The sequence below is a fragment of the Lepus europaeus genome, unplaced genomic scaffold, assembly GCF_033115175.1.
Source record: "Lepus europaeus isolate LE1 unplaced genomic scaffold, mLepTim1.pri SCAFFOLD_35, whole genome shotgun sequence".
NCBI lineage: Eukaryota > Metazoa > Chordata > Mammalia > Lagomorpha > Leporidae > Lepus > Lepus europaeus.
In genome coordinates, this window is record NW_026909223.1 from 3,981,384 (window position 1) to 4,005,952 (window position 24,569).

Sequence of the window (24,569 nt, forward strand, 5' to 3'; positions counted from 1 at the left end):
TATAGAACTCCCGAATGCTGCATCTGCTACACGCAGTATACAGAATACCCGCATATAGCGAATGCCTCATTCCATGCTACAGAACTCCAGTAAACAGCTGCTTTCTACACAAAGGATAGAGAACTCCGGTACACTGCTTCTATCCATATCCAGGTAGCGGAGCTGCCATAAGCGGCGTCTCCTACACTCAGGATATAGAAATCCCAATTACTGCGTATGCCTTATGCCAGGCTACAGAACTCCTAGAAACAGTTTCTCTCTACACCCAAAAACAGAACTCTGGCAAACTGTGTCAAACTACAAGCACGATACAGAACTCCAATAAGCTGCATCTGCCACATTCAGCATACAGAAAACCCGCGTATAGCGAATTCATAGGCTACAGAATTCTTGGAAACAGCTTGTCCTACATTCTGATACAGAACTTCGGTAAACTGCGTCTCTCTAATTCTAGGTTACAGATCTCCCATAAGCTGCGTCGGCTACACTCAGGCTACAGGAATCCCATATACAGCGTATGCCTACTCTCAGACTACAGAACTCTTGGAAACAGCTTCTCTCTACATTCAACATACAGAACTACTGGAAACTGCATCTCTCTACACTTAGGGTCTAGAACTCCCGAATGCTGCATCTGCTACACGCAGTATACAGAATACCCACATATAGCGAATGCCTAATTCCAGGACACAGAACTCCTGGAAACAGCTCCGCTCTACAACAAGGATAAGGAATTCCGGTAAATTGATTCTCTCTCTATCCAGGTAGCAGAGCTCCCATAAGCGGCGTCTCCTACACTCAGCATAGAGAAAACCCGCATATAGCGAATGCCTCATTCCAGGCTACAGAAATCCAGTAAACAGCTGCTTTCTACACAAAGCATAGAGAACTCCAGTAAACTGCTTCTATCTATATCCAGGTAGCAGAGCTCCCACAAGCGGTGTCTCCTACACTCAGCATACAGAAAACCCGCATATATGTAATGCCTCATTCCAGGCTACAAAACACCAGTAAACAGCTGCTCTCTACACAAAGCATAGAGAACTCTGGTAAACTGCTTCTCTCTATATCCAGGTAGCGGAGCTCCCATAAGCGGCGTCTCCCACACTCAGGATACAGAAATCCCAATGACTGCGTATGCCTCTTGCCAGGCTACAGAACTCTTGGAAACAGTTTCTCTCTACACCCATATACAGAACTCTGGCAAACTGTGTCTCACTACATTCAAGATACAGAACTTCCATAAGCTGCATCTGCTACACTCAGCATACAGAAAACCCGCATATAGCGAATACCTGCTCATACGCTGCAGAATTCTTGGAAACAGCTTCTCCCTACACTCTGATACAGAACTTCGCTAAAATGTAACTTTCTAATTCAGGGTTACAGAACTCCCATAAGCTGAATCGGCTACACTCAGGCTACTGGAATCCCATATACAGCGTATGCCTACTTTCAGACTACAGAACTCTTGGAAACAGCTTCTCTCTACATTCAACATACAGAACTACTGGAAACTGCATCTCTCTACACTTAGATGACAGAACTCCAGAAAGCTGCATGTGCTACACTCAGCATACAGAATACCCACATACAGCGAATGCCTAATTCCAGGATATAGAACTCCTGGAATCAGCTCCTCTCTACAACAAGGATAGGGAACTCCGGTAAAACGCTTCTCTCTATATCCAGGTAGCAGAGCTTCCATAAGCGCCGTCTCCTACACTCAGCATAGAGAAAACCTGCATATAGCGAATGCCTCATTCCATGCTACAGAACTCCAGTAAACAGCTGCTTTCTACACAAAGGATAAGGAACTCCGGTAAAATGATTCTCTCTCTATCCAGGTAGCGGAGCTGCCATAAGCGGCGTCTCCTACACTCAGGATATAGAAATCCCAATTACTGCGTATGCCTTATGCCAGGCTACAGAACTCCTAGAAACAGTTTCTCTCTACACCCAAAAACAGAACTCTGGCAAACTGTGTCGAACTACAAGCACGATACAGAACTCCAATAAGCTGCATCTGCCACATTCAGCATACAGAAAACCCGCGTATAGCGAATACATAGGCTACAGAATTCTTGGAAACAGCTTGTCCTACATTCTGATACAGAACTTCGGTAAACTGCGTCTCTCTAATTCTAGGTTACAGATCTCCCATAAGCTGCGTCGGCTACACTCAGGCTACAGGAATCCCATATACAGCGTATGCCTACTCTCAGACTACAGAACTCTTGGAAACAGCTTCTCTCTACATTCAACATACAGAACTACTGGAAACTGCATCTCTCTACACTTAGGGTCTAGAACTCCCGAATGCTGCATCTGCTACACGCAGTATACAGAATACCCACATATAGCGAATGCCTAATTCCAGGACACAGAACTCCTGGAAACAGCTCCGCTCTACAACAAGGATAAGGAATTCCGGTAAATTGATGCTCTCTCTATCCAGGTAGCAGAGCTCCCATAAGCGGCGTCTCCTACACTCAGCATAGAGAAAACCCGCATATAGCGAATGCCTCATTCCAGGCTACAGAAATCCAGTAAACAGCTGCTTTCTACACAAAGCATAGAGAACTCCAGTAAACTGCTTCTATCTATATCCAGGTAGCAGAGCTCCCACAAGCGGTGTCTCCTACACTCAGCATACAGAAAACCCGCATATATGTAATGCCTCATTCCAGGCTACAAAACACCAGTAAACAGCTGCTCTCTACACAAAGCATAGAGAACTCTGGTAAACTGCTTCTCTCTATATCCAGGTAGCGGAGCTCCCATAAGCGGCGTCTCCCACACTCAGGATACAGAAATCCCAATGACTGCGTATGCCTCTTGCCAGGCTACAGAACTCTTGGAAACAGTTTCTCTCTACACCCATATACAGAACTCTGGCAAACTGTGTCTCACTACATTCAAGATACAGAACTTCCATAAGCTGCATCTGCTACACTCAGCATACAGAAAACCCGCATATAGCGAATACCTGCTCATACGCTGCAGAATTCTTGGAAACAGCTTCTCCCTACACTCTGATACAGAACTTCGCTAAAATGTAACTTTCTAACTCAGGGTTACAGAACTCCCATAAGCTGAATCGGCTACACTCAGGCAACTGGAATCCCATATACAGCGTATGCCTACTCTCAGACTACAGAACTCTTGGAAACAGCTTCTCTCTACATTCAACATACAGAACTCCTGGAAACTGCATCTCTCTACACTTAGATGACAGAACTCCAGAAAGCTGCATGTGCTACACTCAGCATACAGAATACCCACATACAGCGAATGCCTAATTCCAGGATATAGAACTCCTGGAATCAGCTCCTCTCTACAACAAGGATAGGGAACTCCGGTAAAACGCTTCTCTCTATATCCAGGTAGCAGAGCTTCCATAAGCGCCGTCTCCTACACTCAGCATAGAGAAAACCTGCATATAGCGAATGCCTCATTCCATGCTACAGAACTCCAGTAAACAGCTGCTTTCTACACAAAGGATAAGGAACTCCGGTAAAATGATTCTCTCTCTATCCAGGTAGCGGAGCTGCCATAAGCGGCGTCTCCTACACTCAGGATATAGAAATCCCAATTACTGCGTATGCCTTATGCCAGGCTACAGAACTCCTAGAAACAGTTTCTCTCTACACCCAAAAACAGAACTCTGGCAAACTGTGTCGAACTACAAGCACGATACAGAACTCCAATAAGCTGCATCTGCCACATTCAGCATACAGAAAACCCGCGTATAGCGAATACATAGGCTACAGAATTCTTGGAAACAGCTTGTCCTACATTCTGATACAGAACTTCGGTAAACTGCGTCTCTCTAATTCTAGGTTACAGATCTCCCATAAGCTGCGTCGGCTACACTCAGGCTACAGGAATCCCATATACAGCGTATGCCTACTCTCAGACTACAGAACTCTTGGAAACAGCTTCTCTCTACATTCAACATACAGAACTACTGGAAACTGCATCTCTCTACACTTAGGGTCTAGAACTCCCGAATGCTGCATCTGCTACACGCAGTATACAGAATACCCACATATAGCGAATGCCTAATTCCAGGACACAGAACTCCTGGAAACAGCTCCGCTCTACAACAAGGATAAGGAATTCCGGTAAATTGATGCTCTCTCTATCCAGGTAGCAGAGCTCCCATAAGCGGCGTCTCCTACACTCAGCATAGAGAAAACCCGCATATAGCGAATGCCTCATTCCAGGCTACAGAAATCCAGTAAACAGCTGCTTTCTACACAAAGCATAGAGAACTCCAGTAAACTGCTTCTATCTATATCCAGGTAGCAGAGCTCCCACAAGCGGTGTCTCCTACACTCAGCATACAGAAAACCCGCATATATGTAATGCCTCATTCCAGGCTACAAAACACCAGTAAACAGCTGCTCTCTACACAAAGCATAGAGAACTCTGGTAAACTGCTTCTCTCTATATCCAGGTAGCGGAGCTCCCATAAGCGGCGTCTCCCACACTCAGGATACAGAAATCCCAATGACTGCGTATGCCTCTTGCCAGGCTACAGAACTCTTGGAAACAGTTTCTCTCTACACCCATATACAGAACTCTGGCAAACTGTGTCTCACTACATTCAAGATACAGAACTTCCATAAGCTGCATCTGCTACACTCAGCATACAGAAAACCCGCATATAGCGAATACCTGCTCATACGCTGCAGAATTCTTGGAAACAGCTTCTCCCTACACTCTGATACAGAACTTCGCTAAAATGTAACTTTCTAACTCAGGGTTACAGAACTCCCATAAGCTGAATCGGCTACACTCAGGCAACTGGAATCCCATATACAGCGTATGCCTACTCTCAGACTACAGAACTCTTGGAAACAGCTTCTCTCTACATTCAACATACAGAACTCCTGGAAACTGCATCTCTCTACACTTAGATGACAGAACTCCAGAAAGCTGCATGTGCTACACTCAGCATACAGAATACCCACATACAGCGAATGCCTAATTCCAGGATATAGAACTCCTGGAATCAGCTCCTCTCTACAACAAGGATAGGGAACTCCGGTAAAACGCTTCTCTCTATATCCAGGTAGCAGAGCTTCCATAAGCGCCGTCTCCTACACTCAGCATAGAGAAAACCTGCATATAGCGAATGCCTCATTCCATGCTACAGAACTCCAGTAAACAGCTGCTTTCTACACAAAGGATAGAGAACTCCGGTAAACTGCTTCTATCTACATCCACGTAGCGGAGCTGCCATAAGCGGCGTCTCCTACACTCAGGATATAGAAATCCCAATTACTGCGTATGCCTTATGCCAGGCTACAGAACTCCTAGAAACAGTTTCTCTCTACACCCAAAAACAGAACTCTGGCAAACTGTGTCGAACTACAAGCACGATACAGAACTCCAATAAGCTGCATCTGCCACATTCAGCATACAGAAAACCCGCGTATAGCGAATACATGCCCATAGGCTACAGAATTCTTGGAAACAGCTTGTCCCTACATTCTGATACAGAACTTCGGTAAACTGCGTCTCTCTAATTCTAGGTTACAGATCTCCCATAAGCTGCGTCGGCTACACTCAGGCTACAGGAATCCCATATACAGCGTATGCCTACTCTCAGACTACAGAAGTCTTGGAAACAGCTTCTCTCTACATTCAACATACAGAACTACTGGAAACTGCATCTCTCTACACTTAGGGTATAGAACTCCCGAATGCTGCATCTGCTACACGCAGTATACAGAATACCCGCATATAGCGAATGCCTCATTCCATGCTACAGAACTCCAGTAAACAGCTGCTTTCTACACAAAGGATAGAGAACTCCGGTACACTGCTTCTATCTATATCCAGGTAGCGGAGCTGCCATAAGCGGCGTCTCCTACACTCAGGATATAGAAATCCCAATTACTGCGTATGCCTTATGCCAGGCTACAGAACTCCTAGAAACAGTTTCTCTCTACACCCAAAAACAGAACTCTGGCAAACTGTGTCAAACTACAAGCACGATACAGAACTCCAATAAGCTGCATCTGCCACATTCAGCATACAGAAAACCCGCGTATAGCGAATTCATAGGCTACAGAATTCTTGGAAACAGCTTGTCCTACATTCTGATACAGAACTTCGGTAAACTGCGTCTCTCTAATTCTAGGTTACAGATCTCCCATAAGCTGCGTCGGCTACACTCAGGCTACAGGAATCCCATATACAGCGTATGCCTACTCTCAGACTACAGAACTCTTGGAAACAGCTTCTCTCTACATTCAACATACAGAACTACTGGAAACTGCATCTCTCTACACTTAGGGTCTAGAACTCCCGAATGCTGCATCTGCTACACGCAGTATACAGAATACCCACATATAGCGAATGCCTAATTCCAGGACACAGAACTCCTGGAAACAGCTCCGCTCTACAACAAGGATAAGGAATTCCGGTAAATTGATTCTCTCTCTATCCAGGTAGCAGAGCTCCCATAAGCGGCGTCTCCTACACTCAGCATAGAGAAAACCCGCATATAGCGAATGCCTCATTCCAGGCTACAGAAATCCAGTAAACAGCTGCTTTCTACACAAAGCATAGAGAACTCCAGTAAACTGCTTCTATCTATATCCAGGTAGCAGAGCTCCCACAAGCGGTGTCTCCTACACTCAGCATACAGAAAACCCGCATATATGTAATGCCTCATTCCAGGCTACAAAACACCAGTAAACAGCTGCTCTCTACACAAAGCATAGAGAACTCTGGTAAACTGCTTCTCTCTATATCCAGGTAGCGGAGCTCCCATAAGCGGCGTCTCCCACACTCAGGATACAGAAATCCCAATGACTGCGTATGCCTCTTGCCAGGCTACAGAACTCTTGGAAACAGTTTCTCTCTACACCCATATACAGAACTCTGGCAAACTGTGTCTCACTACATTCAAGATACAGAACTTCCATAAGCTGCATCTGCTACACTCAGCATACAGAAAACCCGCATATAGCGAATACCTGCTCATACGCTGCAGAATTCTTGGAAACAGCTTCTCCCTACACTCTGATACAGAACTTCGCTAAAATGTAACTTTCTAACTCAGGGTTACAGAACTCCCATAAGCTGAATCGGCTACACTCAGGCAACTGGAATCCCATATACAGCGTATGCCTACTCTCAGACTACAGAACTCTTGGAAACAGCTTCTCTCTACATTCAACATACAGAACTCCTGGAAACTGCATCTCTCTACACTTAGATGACAGAACTCCAGAAAGCTGCATGTGCTACACTCAGCATACAGAATACCCACATACAGCGAATGCCTAATTCCAGGATATAGAACTCCTGGAATCAGCTCCTCTCTACAACAAGGATAGGGAACTCCGGTAAAACGCTTCTCTCTATATCCAGGTAGCAGAGCTTCCATAAGCGCCGTCTCCTACACTCAGCATAGAGAAAACCTGCATATAGCGAATGCCTCATTCCATGCTACAGAACTCCAGTAAACAGCTGCTTTCTACACAAAGGATAGAGAACTCCGGTAAACTGCTTCTATCTACATCCACGTAGCGGAGCTGCCATAAGCGGCGTCTCCTACACTCAGGATATAGAAATCCCAATTACTGCGTATGCCTTATGCCAGGCTACAGAACTCCTAGAAACAGTTTCTCTCTACACCCAAAAACAGAACTCTGGCAAACTGTGTCGAACTACAAGCACGATACAGAACTCCAATAAGCTGCATCTGCCACATTCAGCATACAGAAAACCCGCGTATAGCGAATACATAGGCTACAGAATTCTTGGAAACAGCTTGTCCTACATTCTGATACAGAACTTCGGTAAACTGCGTCTCTCTAATTCTAGGTTACAGATCTCCCATAAGCTGCGTCGGCTACACTCAGGCTACAGGAATCCCATATACAGCGTATGCCTACTCTCAGACTACAGAACTCTTGGAAACAGCTTCTCTCTACATTCAACATACAGAACTACTGGAAACTGCATCTCTCTACACTTAGGGTCTAGAACTCCCGAATGCTGCATCTGCTACACGCAGTATACAGAATACCCACATATAGCGAATGCCTAATTCCAGGACACAGAACTCCTGGAAACAGCTCCGCTCTACAACAAGGATAAGGAATTCCGGTAAATTGATGCTCTCTCTATCCAGGTAGCAGAGCTCCCATAAGCGGCGTCTCCTACACTCAGCATAGAGAAAACCCGCATATAGCGAATGCCTCATTCCAGGCTACAGAAATCCAGTAAACAGCTGCTTTCTACACAAAGCATAGAGAACTCCAGTAAACTGCTTCTATCTATATCCAGGTAGCAGAGCTCCCACAAGCGGTGTCTCCTACACTCAGCATACAGAAAACCCGCATATATGTAATGCCTCATTCCAGGCTACAAAACACCAGTAAACAGCTGCTCTCTACACAAAGCATAGAGAACTCTGGTAAACTGCTTCTCTCTATATCCAGGTAGCGGAGCTCCCATAAGCGGCGTCTCCCACACTCAGGATACAGAAATCCCAATGACTGCGTATGCCTCTTGCCAGGCTACAGAACTCTTGGAAACAGTTTCTCTCTACACCCATATACAGAACTCTGGCAAACTGTGTCTCACTACATTCAAGATACAGAACTTCCATAAGCTGCATCTGCTACACTCAGCATACAGAAAACCCGCATATAGCGAATACCTGCTCATACGCTGCAGAATTCTTGGAAACAGCTTCTCCCTACACTCTGATACAGAACTTCGCTAAAATGTAACTTTCTAACTCAGGGTTACAGAACTCCCATAAGCTGAATCGGCTACACTCAGGCAACTGGAATCCCATATACAGCGTATGCCTACTCTCAGACTACAGAACTCTTGGAAACAGCTTCTCTCTACATTCAACATACAGAACTCCTGGAAACTGCATCTCTCTACACTTAGATGACAGAACTCCAGAAAGCTGCATGTGCTACACTCAGCATACAGAATACCCACATACAGCGAATGCCTAATTCCAGGATATAGAACTCCTGGAATCAGCTCCTCTCTACAACAAGGATAGGGAACTCCGGTAAAACGCTTCTCTCTATATCCAGGTAGCAGAGCTTCCATAAGCGCCGTCTCCTACACTCAGCATAGAGAAAACCTGCATATAGCGAATGCCTCATTCCATGCTACAGAACTCCAGTAAACAGCTGCTTTCTACACAAAGGATAAGGAACTCCGGTAAAATGATTCTCTCTCTATCCAGGTAGCGGAGCTGCCATAAGCGGCGTCTCCTACACTCAGGATATAGAAATCCCAATTACTGCGTATGCCTTATGCCAGGCTACAGAACTCCTAGAAACAGTTTCTCTCTACACCCAAAAACAGAACTCTGGCAAACTGTGTCGAACTACAAGCACGATACAGAACTCCAATAAGCTGCATCTGCCACATTCAGCATACAGAAAACCCGCGTATAGCGAATACATAGGCTACAGAATTCTTGGAAACAGCTTGTCCTACATTCTGATACAGAACTTCGGTAAACTGCGTCTCTCTAATTCTAGGTTACAGATCTCCCATAAGCTGCGTCGGCTACACTCAGGCTACAGGAATCCCATATACAGCGTATGCCTACTCTCAGACTACAGAACTCTTGGAAACAGCTTCTCTCTACATTCAACATACAGAACTACTGGAAACTGCATCTCTCTACACTTAGGGTCTAGAACTCCCGAATGCTGCATCTGCTACACGCAGTATACAGAATACCCACATATAGCGAATGCCTAATTCCAGGACACAGAACTCCTGGAAACAGCTCCGCTCTACAACAAGGATAAGGAATTCCGGTAAATTGATGCTCTCTCTATCCAGGTAGCAGAGCTCCCATAAGCGGCGTCTCCTACACTCAGCATAGAGAAAACCCGCATATAGCGAATGCCTCATTCCAGGCTACAGAAATCCAGTAAACAGCTGCTTTCTACACAAAGCATAGAGAACTCCAGTAAACTGCTTCTATCTATATCCAGGTAGCAGAGCTCCCACAAGCGGTGTCTCCTACACTCAGCATACAGAAAACCCGCATATATGTAATGCCTCATTCCAGGCTACAAAACACCAGTAAACAGCTGCTCTCTACACAAAGCATAGAGAACTCTGGTAAACTGCTTCTCTCTATATCCAGGTAGCGGAGCTCCCATAAGCGGCGTCTCCCACACTCAGGATACAGAAATCCCAATGACTGCGTATGCCTCTTGCCAGGCTACAGAACTCTTGGAAACAGTTTCTCTCTACACCCATATACAGAACTCTGGCAAACTGTGTCTCACTACATTCAAGATACAGAACTTCCATAAGCTGCATCTGCTACACTCAGCATACAGAAAACCCGCATATAGCGAATACCTGCTCATACGCTGCAGAATTCTTGGAAACAGCTTCTCCCTACACTCTGATACAGAACTTCGCTAAAATGTAACTTTCTAACTCAGGGTTACAGAACTCCCATAAGCTGAATCGGCTACACTCAGGCAACTGGAATCCCATATACAGCGTATGCCTACTCTCAGACTACAGAACTCTTGGAAACAGCTTCTCTCTACATTCAACATACAGAACTCCTGGAAACTGCATCTCTCTACACTTAGATGACAGAACTCCAGAAAGCTGCATGTGCTACACTCAGCATACAGAATACCCACATACAGCGAATGCCTAATTCCAGGATATAGAACTCCTGGAATCAGCTCCTCTCTACAACAAGGATAGGGAACTCCGGTAAAACGCTTCTCTCTATATCCAGGTAGCAGAGCTTCCATAAGCGCCGTCTCCTACACTCAGCATAGAGAAAACCTGCATATAGCGAATGCCTCATTCCATGCTACAGAACTCCAGTAAACAGCTGCTTTCTACACAAAGGATAGAGAACTCCGGTAAACTGCTTCTATCTACATCCACGTAGCGGAGCTGCCATAAGCGGCGTCTCCTACACTCAGGATATAGAAATCCCAATTACTGCGTATGCCTTATGCCAGGCTACAGAACTCCTAGAAACAGTTTCTCTCTACACCCAAAAACAGAACTCTGGCAAACTGTGTCGAACTACAAGCACGATACAGAACTCCAATAAGCTGCATCTGCCACATTCAGCATACAGAAAACCCGCGTATAGCGAATACATGCCCATAGGCTACAGAATTCTTGGAAACAGCTTGTCCCTACATTCTGATACAGAACTTCGGTAAACTGCGTCTCTCTAATTCTAGGTTACAGATCTCCCATAAGCTGCGTCGGCTACACTCAGGCTACAGGAATCCCATATACAGCGTATGCCTACTCTCAGACTACAGAAGTCTTGGAAACAGCTTCTCTCTACATTCAACATACAGAACTACTGGAAACTGCATCTCTCTACACTTAGGGTATAGAACTCCCGAATGCTGCATCTGCTACACGCAGTATACAGAATACCCGCATATAGCGAATGCCTCATTCCATGCTACAGAACTCCAGTAAACAGCTGCTTTCTACACAAAGGATAGAGAACTCCGGTACACTGCTTCTATCTATATCCAGGTAGCGGAGCTGCCATAAGCGGCGTCTCCTACACTCAGGATATAGAAATCCCAATTACTGCGTATGCCTTATGCCAGGCTACAGAACTCCTAGAAACAGTTTCTCTCTACACCCAAAAACAGAACTCTGGCAAACTGTGTCAAACTACAAGCACGATACAGAACTCCAATAAGCTGCATCTGCCACATTCAGCATACAGAAAACCCGCGTATAGCGAATTCATAGGCTACAGAATTCTTGGAAACAGCTTGTCCTACATTCTGATACAGAACTTCGGTAAACTGCGTCTCTCTAATTCTAGGTTACAGATCTCCCATAAGCTGCGTCGGCTACACTCAGGCTACAGGAATCCCATATACAGCGTATGCCTACTCTCAGACTACAGAACTCTTGGAAACAGCTTCTCTCTACATTCAACATACAGAACTACTGGAAACTGCATCTCTCTACACTTAGGGTCTAGAACTCCCGAATGCTGCATCTGCTACACGCAGTATACAGAATACCCACATATAGCGAATGCCTAATTCCAGGACACAGAACTCCTGGAAACAGCTCCGCTCTACAACAAGGATAAGGAATTCCGGTAAATTGATTCTCTCTCTATCCAGGTAGCAGAGCTCCCATAAGCGGCGTCTCCTACACTCAGCATAGAGAAAACCCGCATATAGCGAATGCCTCATTCCAGGCTACAGAAATCCAGTAAACAGCTGCTTTCTACACAAAGCATAGAGAACTCCAGTAAACTGCTTCTATCTATATCCAGGTAGCAGAGCTCCCACAAGCGGTGTCTCCTACACTCAGCATACAGAAAACCCGCATATATGTAATGCCTCATTCCAGGCTACAAAACACCAGTAAACAGCTGCTCTCTACACAAAGCATAGAGAACTCTGGTAAACTGCTTCTCTCTATATCCAGGTAGCGGAGCTCCCATAAGCGGCGTCTCCCACACTCAGGATACAGAAATCCCAATGACTGCGTATGCCTCTTGCCAGGCTACAGAACTCTTGGAAACAGTTTCTCTCTACACCCATATACAGAACTCTGGCAAACTGTGTCTCACTACATTCAAGATACAGAACTTCCATAAGCTGCATCTGCTACACTCAGCATACAGAAAACCCGCATATAGCGAATACCTGCTCATACGCTGCAGAATTCTTGGAAACAGCTTCTCCCTACACTCTGATACAGAACTTCGCTAAAATGTAACTTTCTAATTCAGGGTTACAGAACTCCCATAAGCTGAATCGGCTACACTCAGGCTACTGGAATCCCATATACAGCGTATGCCTACTCTCAGACTACAGAACTCTTGGAAACAGCTTCTCTCTACATTCAACATACAGAACTACTGGAAACTGCATCTCTCTACACTTAGATGACAGAACTCCAGAAAGCTGCATGTGCTACACTCAGCATACAGAATACCCACATACAGCGAATGCCTAATTCCAGGATATAGAACTCCTGGAATCAGCTCCTCTCTACAACAAGGATAGGGAACTCCGGCAAAACGCTTCTCTCTATATCCAGGTAGCAGAGCTTCCATAAGCGCCGTCTCCTACACTCAGCATAGAGAAAACCTGCATATAGCGAATGCCTCATTCCATGCTACAGAACTCCAGTAAACAGCTGCTTTCTACACAAAGGATAGAGAACTCCGGTAAACTGCTTCTATCTACATCCACGTAGCGGAGCTGCCATAAGCGGCGTCTCCTACACTCAGGATATAGAAATCCCAATTACTGCGTATGCCTTATGCCAGGCTACAGAACTCCTAGAAACAGTTTCTCTCTACACCCAAAAACAGAACTCTGGCAAACTGTGTCGAACTACAAGCACGATACAGAACTCCAATAAGCTGCATCTGCCACATTCAGCATACAGAAAACCCGCGTATAGCGAATACATGCCCATAGGCTACAGAATTCTTGGAAACAGCTTGTCCCTACATTCTGATACAGAACTTCGGTAAACTGCGTCTCTCTAATTCTAGGTTACAGATCTCCCATAAGCTGCGTCGGCTACACTCAGGCTACAGGAATCCCATATACAGCGTATGCCTACTCTCAGACTACAGAAGTCTTGGAAACAGCTTCTCTCTACATTCAACATACAGAACTAATGGAAACTGCATCTCTCTACACTTAGGGTATAGAACTCCCGAATGCTGCATCTGCTACACGCAGTATACAGAATACCCGCATATAGCGAATGCCTCATTCCATGCTACAGAACTCCAGTAAACAGCTGCTTTCTACACAAAGGATAGAGAACTCCGGTACACTGCTTCTATCTATATCCAGGTAGCGGAGCTGCCATAAGCGGCGTCTCCTACACTCAGGATATAGAAATCCCAATTACTGCATATGCCTTATGCCAGGCTACAGAACTCCTAGAAACAGTTTCTCTCTACACCCAAAAACAGAACTCTGGCAAACTGTGTCAAACTACAAGCACGATACAGAACTCCAATAAGCTGCATCTGCCACATTCAGCATACAGAAAACCCGCGTATAGCGAATTCATAGGCTACAGAATTCTTGGAAACAGCTTGTCCTACATTCTGATACAGAACTTCGGTAAACTGCGTCTCTCTAATTCTAGGTTACAGATCTCCCATAAGCTGCGTCGGCTACACTCAGGCTACAGGAATCCCATATACAGCGTATGCCTACTCTCAGACTACAGAACTCTTGGAAACAGCTTCTCTCTACATTCAACATACAGAACTACTGGAAACTGCATCTCTCTACACTTAGGGTCTAGAACTCCCGAATGCTGCATCTGCTACACGCAGTATACAGAATACCCACATATAGCGAATGCCTAATTCCAGGACACAGAACTCCTGGAAACAGCTCCGCTCTACAACAAGGATAAGGAATTCCGGTAAATTGATTCTCTCTCTATCCAGGTAGCAGAGCTCCCATAAGCGGCGTCTCCTACACTCAGCATAGAGAAAACCCGCATATAGCGAATGCCTCATTCCAGGCTACAGAAATCCAGTAAACAGCTGCTTTCTACACAAAGCATAGAGAACTCCAGTAAACTGCTTCTATCTATATCCAGGTAGCAGAGCTCCCACAAGCGGTGTCTCCTACACTCAGCATACAGAAAACCCGCATATATGTAATGCCTCATTCCAGGCTACAAAACACCAGTAAACAGCTGCTCTCTACACAAAGCATAGAGAACTCTGGTAAACTGCTTCTCTCTATATCCAGGTAGCGGAGCTCCCATAAGCGGCGTCTCCCACACTCAGGATACAGAAATCCCAATGACTGCGTATGCCTCTTGCCAGGCTACAGAACTCTTGGAAACAGTTTCTCTCTACACCCATATACAGAACTCTGGCAAACTGTGTCTCACTACATTCAAGATACAGAACTTCCATAAGCTGCATCTGCTACACTCAGCATACAGAAAACCCGCATATAGCGAATACCTGCTCATACGCTGCAGAATTCTTGGAAACAGCTTCTCCCTACACTCTGATACAGAACTTCGCTAAAATGTAACTTTCTAATTCAGGGTTACAGAACTCCCATAAGCTGAATCGGCTACACTCAGGCAACTGGAATCCCATATACAGCGTATGCCTACTCTCAGACTACAGAACTCTTGGAAACAGCTTCTCTCTACATTCAACATACAGAACTCCTGGAAACTGCATCTCTCTACACTTAGATGACAGAACTCCAGAAAGCTGCATGTGCTACACTCAGCATACAGAATACCCACATACAGCGAATGCCTAATTCCAGGATATAGAACTCCTGGAATCAGCTCCTCTCTACAACAAGGATAGGGAACTCCGGTAAAACGCTTCTCTCTCTATCCAGGTAGCAGAGCTTCCATAAGCGCCGTCTCCTACACTCAGCATAGAGAAAACCTGCATATAGCGAATGCCTCATTCCATGCTACAGAACTCCAGTAAACAGCTGCTTTCTACACAAAGGATAGAGAACTCTGGTAAACTGCTTCTATCTACATCCACGTAGCGGAGCTGCCATAAGCGGCGTCTCCTACACTCAGGATATAGAAATCCCAATTACTGCGTATGCCTTATGCCAGGCTACAGAACTCCTAGAAACAGTTTCTCTCTACACCCAAAAACAGAACTCTGGCAAACTGTGTCGAACTACAAGCACGATACAGAACTCCAATAAGCTGCATCTGCCACATTCAGCATACAGAAAACCCGCGTATAGCGAATACATGCCCATAGGCTACAGAATTCTTGGAAACAGCTTGTCCCTACATTCTGATACAGAACTTCGGTAAACTGCGTCTCTCTAATTCTAGGTTACAGATCTCCCATAAGCTGCGTCGGCTACACTCAGGCTACAGGAATCCCATATACAGCGTATGCCTACTCTCAGACTACAGAAGTCTTGGAAACAGCTTCTCTCTACATTCAACATACAGAACTAATGGAAACTGCATCTCTCTACACTTAGGGTATAGAACTCCCGAATGCTGCATCTGCTACACGCAGTATACAGAATACCCGCATATAGCGAATGCCTCATTCCATGCTACAGAACTCCAGTAAACAGCTGCTTTCTACACAAAGGATAGAGAACTCCGGTACACTGCTTCTATCTATATCCAGGTAGCGGAGCTGCCATAAGCGGCGTCTCCTACACTCAGGATATAGAAATCCCAATTACTGCGTATGCCTTATGCCAGGCTACAGAACTCCTAGAAACAGTTTCTCTCTACACCCAAAAACAGAACTCTGGCAAACTGTGTCAAACTACAAGCACGATACAGAACTCCAATAAGCTGCATCTGCCACATTCAGCATACAGAAAACCCGCGTATAGCGAATTCATAGGCTACAGAATTCTTGGAAACAGCTTGTCCTACATTCTGATACAGAACTTCGGTAAACTGCGTCTCTCTAATTCTAGGTTACAGATCTCCCATAAGCTGCGTCGGCTACACTCAGGCTACAGGAATCCCATATACAGCGTATGCCTACTCTCAGACTACAGAACTCTTGGAAACAGCTTCTCTCTACATTCAACATACAGAACTACTGGAAACTGCATCTCTCTACACTTAGGGTATAGAACTCCCGAATGCTGCATCTGCTACACGCAGTATACAGAATACCCGCATATAGCGAATGCCTCATTCCATGCTACAGAACTCCAGTAAACAGCTGCTTTCTACACAAAGGATAGAGAACTCCGGTACACTGCTTCTATCTATATCCAGGTAGCGGAGCTGCCATAAGCGGCGTCTCCTACACTCAGGATATAGAAATCCCAATTACTGCGTATGCCTTATGCCAGGCTACAGAACTCCTAGAAACAGTTTCTCTCTACACCCAAAAACAGAACTCTGGCAAACTGTGTCAAACTACAAGCACGATACAGAACTCCAATAAGCTGCATCTGCCACATTCAGCATACAGAAAACCCGCGTATAGCGAATTCATAGGCTACAGAATTCTTGGAAACAGCTTGTCCTACATTCTGATACAGAACTTCGGTAAACTGCGTCTCTCTAATTCTAGGTTACAGATCTCCCATAAGCTGCGTCGGCTACACTCAGGCTACAGGAATCCCATATACAGCGTATGCCTACTCTCAGACTACAGAACTCTTGGAAACAGCTTCTCTCTACATTCAACATACAGAACTACTGGAAACTGCATCTCTCTACACTTAGGGTCTAGAACTCCCGAATGCTGCATCTGCTACACGCAGTATACAGAATACCCACATATAGCGAATGCCTAATTCCAGGACACAGAACTCCTGGAAACAGCTCCGCTCTACAACAAGGATAAGGAATTCCGGTAAATTGATTCTCTCTCTATCCAGGTAGCAGAGCTCCCATAAGCGGCGTCTCCTACACTCAGCATAGAGAAAACCCGCATATAGCGAATGCCTCATTCCAGGCTACAGAAATCCAGTAAACAGCTGCTTTCTACACAAAGCATAGAGAACTCCAGTAAACTGCTTCTATCTATATCCAGGTAGCAGAGCTCCCACAAGCGGTGTCTCCTACACTCAGCATACAGAAAACCCGCATATATGTAATGCCTCATTCCAGGCTACAAAACACCAGTAAACAGCTGCTCTCTACACAAAGCATAGAGAACTCTGGTAAACTGCTTCTCTCTATATCCAGGTAGCGGAGCTCCCATAAGCGGCGTCTCCCACACTCAGGATACAGAAATCCCAATGACTGCGTATGCCTCTTGCCAGGCTACAGAACTCTTGGAAACAGTTTCTCTCTACACCCATATACAGAACTCTGGCAAACTGTGTCTCACTACATTCAAGATACAGAACTTCCATAAGCTGCATCTGCTACACTCAGCATACAGCAAACCCGCATATAGCGAATACCTGCTCATACGCTGCAGAATTCTTGGAAACAGCTTCTCCCTACACTCTGATACAGAACTTCGCTAAAATGTAACTTTCTAATTCAGGGTTACAGAACTCCCATAAGCTGAATCGGCTACACTCAGGCTACTGGAATCCCATATAGAGCGTATGCCTACTCTCAGACTACAGAACTCTTGGAAACAGCTTCTCTCTACATTCAACATACAGAACTCCTGGAAACTGCATCTCTCTACACTTAGATGACAGAACTCCAGAAAGCTGCATGTGCTACACTCAGCATACAGAATACCCACATACAGCGAATGCCTAATTCCAGGATATAGAACTCCTGGAATCAGCTCCTCTCTACAACAAGGATAGGGAACTCCGGCAAAACGCTTCTCTCTATATCCAGGTAGCAGAGCTTCCATAAGCGCCGTCTCCTACACTCAGCATAGAGAAAACCTGCATATAGCGAATGCCTCATTCCATGCTACAGAACTCCAGTAAACAGCTGCTTTCTACACAAAGGATAGAGAACTCCGGTAAACTGCTTCTATCTACATCCACGTAGCGGAGCTGCCATAAGCGGCGTCTCCTACACTCAGGATATAGAAATCCCAATTACTGCGTATGCCTTATGCCAGGCTACAGAACTCCTAGAAACAGTTTCTCTCTACACCCAAAAACAGAACTCTGGCAAACTGTGTCGAACTACAAGCACGATACAGAACTCCAATAAGCTGCATCTGCCACATTCAGCATACAGAAAACCCGCGTATAGCGAATACATGCCCATAGGCTACAGAATTCTTGGAAACAGTTTCTCTCTACACCCATATACAGAACTCTGGCAAACTGTGTCTCACTACATTCAAGATACCGAACTTCCATAAGCTGCATCTGCTACACTCAGCATACAGAAAACCCGCATATAGCGAATACCTGCTCATACGCTGCAGAATTCTTGGAAACAGCTTCTCCCTACACTCTGATACAGAACTTCGCTAAAATGTAACTTTCTAATTCAGGGTTACAGAACTCCCATAAGCTGAATCGGCTACACTCAGGCTACAGGAATCCCATATACAGCGTATGCCTACTCTCAGACTACAGAACTCTTGGAAACAGCTTCTCTCTACATTCAACATACAGAACTACTGGAAACTGCATCTCTCTACACTTAGGGTCTAGAACTCCCGAATGCTGCATCTGCTACACGCAGTATACAGAATACCCACATATAGCGAATGCCTAATTCCAGGACACAGAACTCCTGGAAACAGCTCCGCTCTACAACAAGGATAAGGAATTCCGGTAAATTGATTCTCTCTCTATCCAGGTAGCAGAGCTCCCATAAGCGGCGTCTCCTACACTCAGCATAGAGAAAACCCGCATATAGCGAATGCCTCATTCCAGGCTACAGAAATCCAGTAAACAGCTGCTTTCTACACAAAGCATAGAGAACTCCAGTAAACTGCTTCTATCTATATCCAGGTAGCAGAGCTCCCACAAGCGGCGTCTCCTACACTCAGCATACAGAAAACCCGCATATATGTAATGCCTCATTCCAGGCTACAAAACACCAGTAAACAGCTGCTCTCTACACAAAGCATAGAGAACTCTGGTAAACTGCTTCTCTCTATATCCAGGTAGCGGAGCTCCCATAAGCGGCGTCTCCCACACTCAGGATACAGAAATCCCAATGACTGCGTATGCCTCTTGCCAGGCTACAGAACTCTTGGAAACAGTTTCTCTCTACACCCATATACAGAACTCTGGCAAACTGTGTCTCACTACATTCAAGATACAGAACTTCCATAAGCTGCATCTGCTACACTCAGCATACAGAAAACCCGCATATAGCGAATACCTGCTCATACGCTGCAGAATTCTTGGAAACAGCTTCTCCCTACACTCTGATACAGAACTTCGCTAAAATGTAACTTTCTAATTCAGGGTTACAGAACTCCCATAAGCTGAATCGGCTACACTCAGGCAACTGGAATCCCATATACAGCGTATGCCTACTCTCAGACTACAGAACTCTTGGAAACAGCTTCTCTCTACATTCAACATACAGAACTCCTGGAAACTGCATCTCTCTACACTTAGATGACAGAACTCCAGAAAGCTGCATGTGCTACACTCAGCATACAGAATACCCACATACAGCGAATGCCTAATTCCAGGATATAGAACTCCTGGAATCAGCTCCTCTCTACAACAAGGATAGGGAACTCCGGTAAAACGCTTCTCTCTCTATCCAGGTAGCAGAGCTTCCATAAGCGCCATCTCCTACACTCAGCATAGAGAAAACCTGCATATAGCGAATGCCTCATTCCATGCTACAGAACTCCAGTAAACAGCTGCTTTCTACACAAAGGATAGAGAACTCTGGTAAACTGCTTCTATCTACATCCACGTAGCGGAGCTGCCATAAGCGGCGTCTCCTACACTCAGGATATAGAAATCCCAATTACTGCGTATGCCTTATGCCAGGCTACAGAACTCCTAGAAACAGTTTCTCTCTACACCCAAAAACAGAACTCTGGCAAACTGTGTCGAACTACAAGCACGATACAGAACTCCAATAAGCTGCATCTGCCACATTCAGCATACAGAAAACCCGCGTATAGCGAATACATGCCCATAGGCTACAGAATTCTTGGAAACAGCTTGTCCCTACATTCTGATACAGAACTTCGGTAAACTGCGTCTCTCTAATTCTAGGTTACAGATCTCCCATAAGCTGCGTCGGCTACACTCAGGCTACAGGAATCCCATATACAGCGTATGCCTACTCTCAGACTACAGAAGTCTTGGAAACAGCTTCTCTCTACATTCAACATACAGAACTACTGGAAACTGCATCTCTCTACACTTAGGGTATAGAACTCCCGAATGCTGCATCTGCTACACGCAGTATACAGAATACCCGCATATAGCGAATGCCTCATTCCATGCTACAGAACTCCAGTAAACAGCTGCTTTCTACACAAAGGATAGAGAACTCCGGTACACTGCTTCTATCTATATCCAGGTAGCGGAGCTGCCATAAGCGGCGTCTCCTACACTCAGGATATAGAAATCCCAATTACTGCGTATGCCTTATGCCAGGCTACAGAACTCCTAGAAACAGTTTCTCTCTACACCCAAAAACAGAACTCTGGCAAACTGTGTCAAACTACAAGCACGATACAGAACTCCAATAAGCTGCATCTGCCACATTCAGCATACAGAAAACCCGCGTATAGCGAATTCATAGGCTACAGAATTCTTGGAAACAGCTTGTCCTACATTCTGATACAGAACTTCGGTAAACTGCGTCTCTCTAATTCTAGGTTACAGATCTCCCATAAGCTGCGTCGGCTACACTCAGGCTACAGGAATCCCATATACAGCGTATGCCTACTCTCAGACTACAGAACTCTTGGAAACAGCTTCTCTCTACATTCAACATACAGAACTACTGGAAACTGCATCTCTCTACACTTAGGGTATAGAACTCCCGAATGCTGCATCTGCTACACGCAGTATACAGAATACCCGCATATAGCGAATGCCTCATTCCATGCTACAGAACTCCAGTAAACAGCTGCTTTCTACACAAAGGATAGAGAACTCCGGTACACTGCTTCTATCTATATCCAGGTAGCGGAGCTGCCATAAGCGGCGTCTCCTACACTCAGGATATAGAAATCCCAATTACTGCGTATGCCTTATGCCAGGCTACAGAACTCCTAGAAACAGTTTCTCTCTACACCCAAAAACAGAACTCTGGCAAACTGTGTCAAACTACAAGCACGATACAGAACTCCAATAAGCTGCATCTGCCACATTCAGCATACAGAAAACCCGCGTATAGCGAATTCATAGGCTACAGAATTCTTGGAAACAGCTTGTCCTACATTCTGATACAGAACTTCGGTAAACTGCGTCTCTCTAATTCTAGGTTACAGATCTCCCATAAGCTGCGTCGGCTACACTCAGGCTACAGGAATCCCATATACAGCGTATGCCTACTCTCAGACTACAGAACTCTTGGAAACAGCTTCTCTCTACATTCAACATACAGAACTACTGGAAACTGCATCTCTCTACACTTAGGGTCTAGAACTCCCGAATGCTGCATCTGCTACACGCAGTATACAGAATACCCACATATAGCGAATGCCTAATTCCAGGACACAGAACTCCTGGAAACAGCTCCGCTCTACAACAAGGATAAGGAATTCCGGTAAATTGATTCTCTCTCTATCCAGGTAGCAGAGCTCCCATAAGCGGCGTCTCCTACACTCAGCATAGAGAAAACCCGCATATAGCGAATGCCTCATTCCAGGCTACAGAAATCCAGTAAACAGCTGCTTTCTACACAAAGCATAGAGAACTCCAGTAAACTGCTTCTATCTATATCCAGGTAGCAGAGCTCCCACAAGCGGTGTCTCCTACACTCAGCATACAGAAAACCCGCATATATGTAATGCCTCATTCCAGGCTACAAAACACCAGTAAACAGCTGCTCTCTACACAAAGCATAGAGAACTCTGGTAAACTGCTTCTCTCTATATCCAGGTAGCGGAGCTCCCATAAGCGGCGTCTCCCACACTCAGGATACAGAAATCCCAATGACTGCGTATGCCTCTTGCCAGGCTACAGAACTCTTGGAAACAGTTTCTCTCTACACCCATATACAGAACTCTGGCAAACTGTGTCTCACTACATTCAAGATACAGAACTTCCATAAGCTGCATCTGCTACACTCAGCATACAGCAAACCCGCATATAGCGAATACCTGCTCATACGCTGCAGAATTCTTGGAAACAGCTTCTCCCTACACTCTGATACAGAACTTCGCTAAAATGTAACTTTCTAATTCAGGGTTACAGAACTCCCATAAGCTGAATCGGCTACACTCAGGCTACTGGAATCCCATATACAGCGTATGCCTACTCTCAGACTACAGAACTCTTGGAAACAGCTTCTCTCTACATTCAACATACAGAACTCCTGGAAACTGCATCTCTCTACACTTAGATGACAGAACTCCAGAAAGCTGCATGTGCTACACTCAGCATACAGAATACCCACATACAGCGAATGCCTAATTCCAGGATATAGAACTCCTGGAATCAGCTCCTCTCTACAACAAGGATAGGGAACTCCGGCAAAACGCTTCTCTCTATATCCAGGTAGCAGAGCTTCCATAAGCGCCGTCTCCTACACTCAGCATAGAGAAAACCTGCATATAGCGAATGCCTCATTCCATGCTACAGAACTCCAGTAAACAGCTGCTTTCTACACAAAGGATAGAGAACTCCGGTAAACTGCTTCTATCTACATCCACGTAGCGGAGCTGCCATAAGCGGCGTCTCCTACACTCAGGATATAGAAATCCCAATTACTGCGTATGCCTTATGCCAGGCTACAGAACTCCTAGAAACAGTTTCTCTCTACACCCAAAAACAGAACTCTGGCAAACTGTGTCGAACTACAAGCACGATACAGAACTCCAATAAGCTGCATCTGCCACATTCAGCATACAGAAAACCCGCGTATAGCGAATACATGCCCATAGGCTACAGAATTCTTGGAAACAGCTTGTCCCTACATTCTGATACAGAACTTCGGTAAACTGCGTCTCTCTAATTCTAGGTTACAGATCTCCCATAAGCTGCGTCGGCTACACTCAGGCTACAGGAATCCCATATACAGCGTATGCCTACTCTCAGACTACAGAAGTCTTGGAAACAGCTTCTCTCTACATTCAACATACAGAACTAATGGAAACTGCATCTCTCTACACTTAGGGTATAGAACTCCCGAATGCTGCATCTGCTACACGCAGTATACAGAATACCCGCATATAGCGAATGCCTCATTCCATGCTACAGAACTCCAGTAAACAGCTGCTTTCTACACAAAGGATAGAGAACTCCGGTACACTGCTTCTATCTATATCCAGGTAGCGGAGCTGCCATAAGCGGCGTCTCCTACACTCAGGATATAGAAATCCCAATTACTGCGTATGCCTTATGCCAGGCTACAGAACTCCTAGAAACAGTTTCTCTCTACACCCAAAAACAGAACTCTGGCAAACTGTGTCAAACTACAAGCACGATACAGAACTCCAATAAGCTGCATCTGCCACATTCAGCATACAGAAAACCCGCGTATAGCGAATTCATAGGCTACAGAATTCTTGGAAACAGCTTGTCCTACATTCTGATACAGAACTTCGGTAAACTGCGTCTCTCTAATTCTAGGTTACAGATCTCCCATAAGCTGCGTCGGCTACACTCAGGCTACAGGAATCCCATATACAGCGTATGCCTACTCTCAGACTACAGAACTCTTGGAAACAGCTTCTCTCTACATTCAACATACAGAACTACTGGAAACTGCATCTCTCTACACTTAGGGTCTAGAACTCCCGAATGCTGCATCTGCTACACGCAGTATACAGAATACCCACATATAGCGAATGCCTAATTCCAGGACACAGAACTCCTGGAAACAGCTCCGCTCTACAACAAGGATAAGGAATTCCGGTAAATTGATTCTCTCTCTATCCAGGTAGCAGAGCTCCCATAAGCGGCGTCTCCTACACTCAGCATAGAGAAAACCCGCATATAGCGAATGCCTCATTCCAGGCT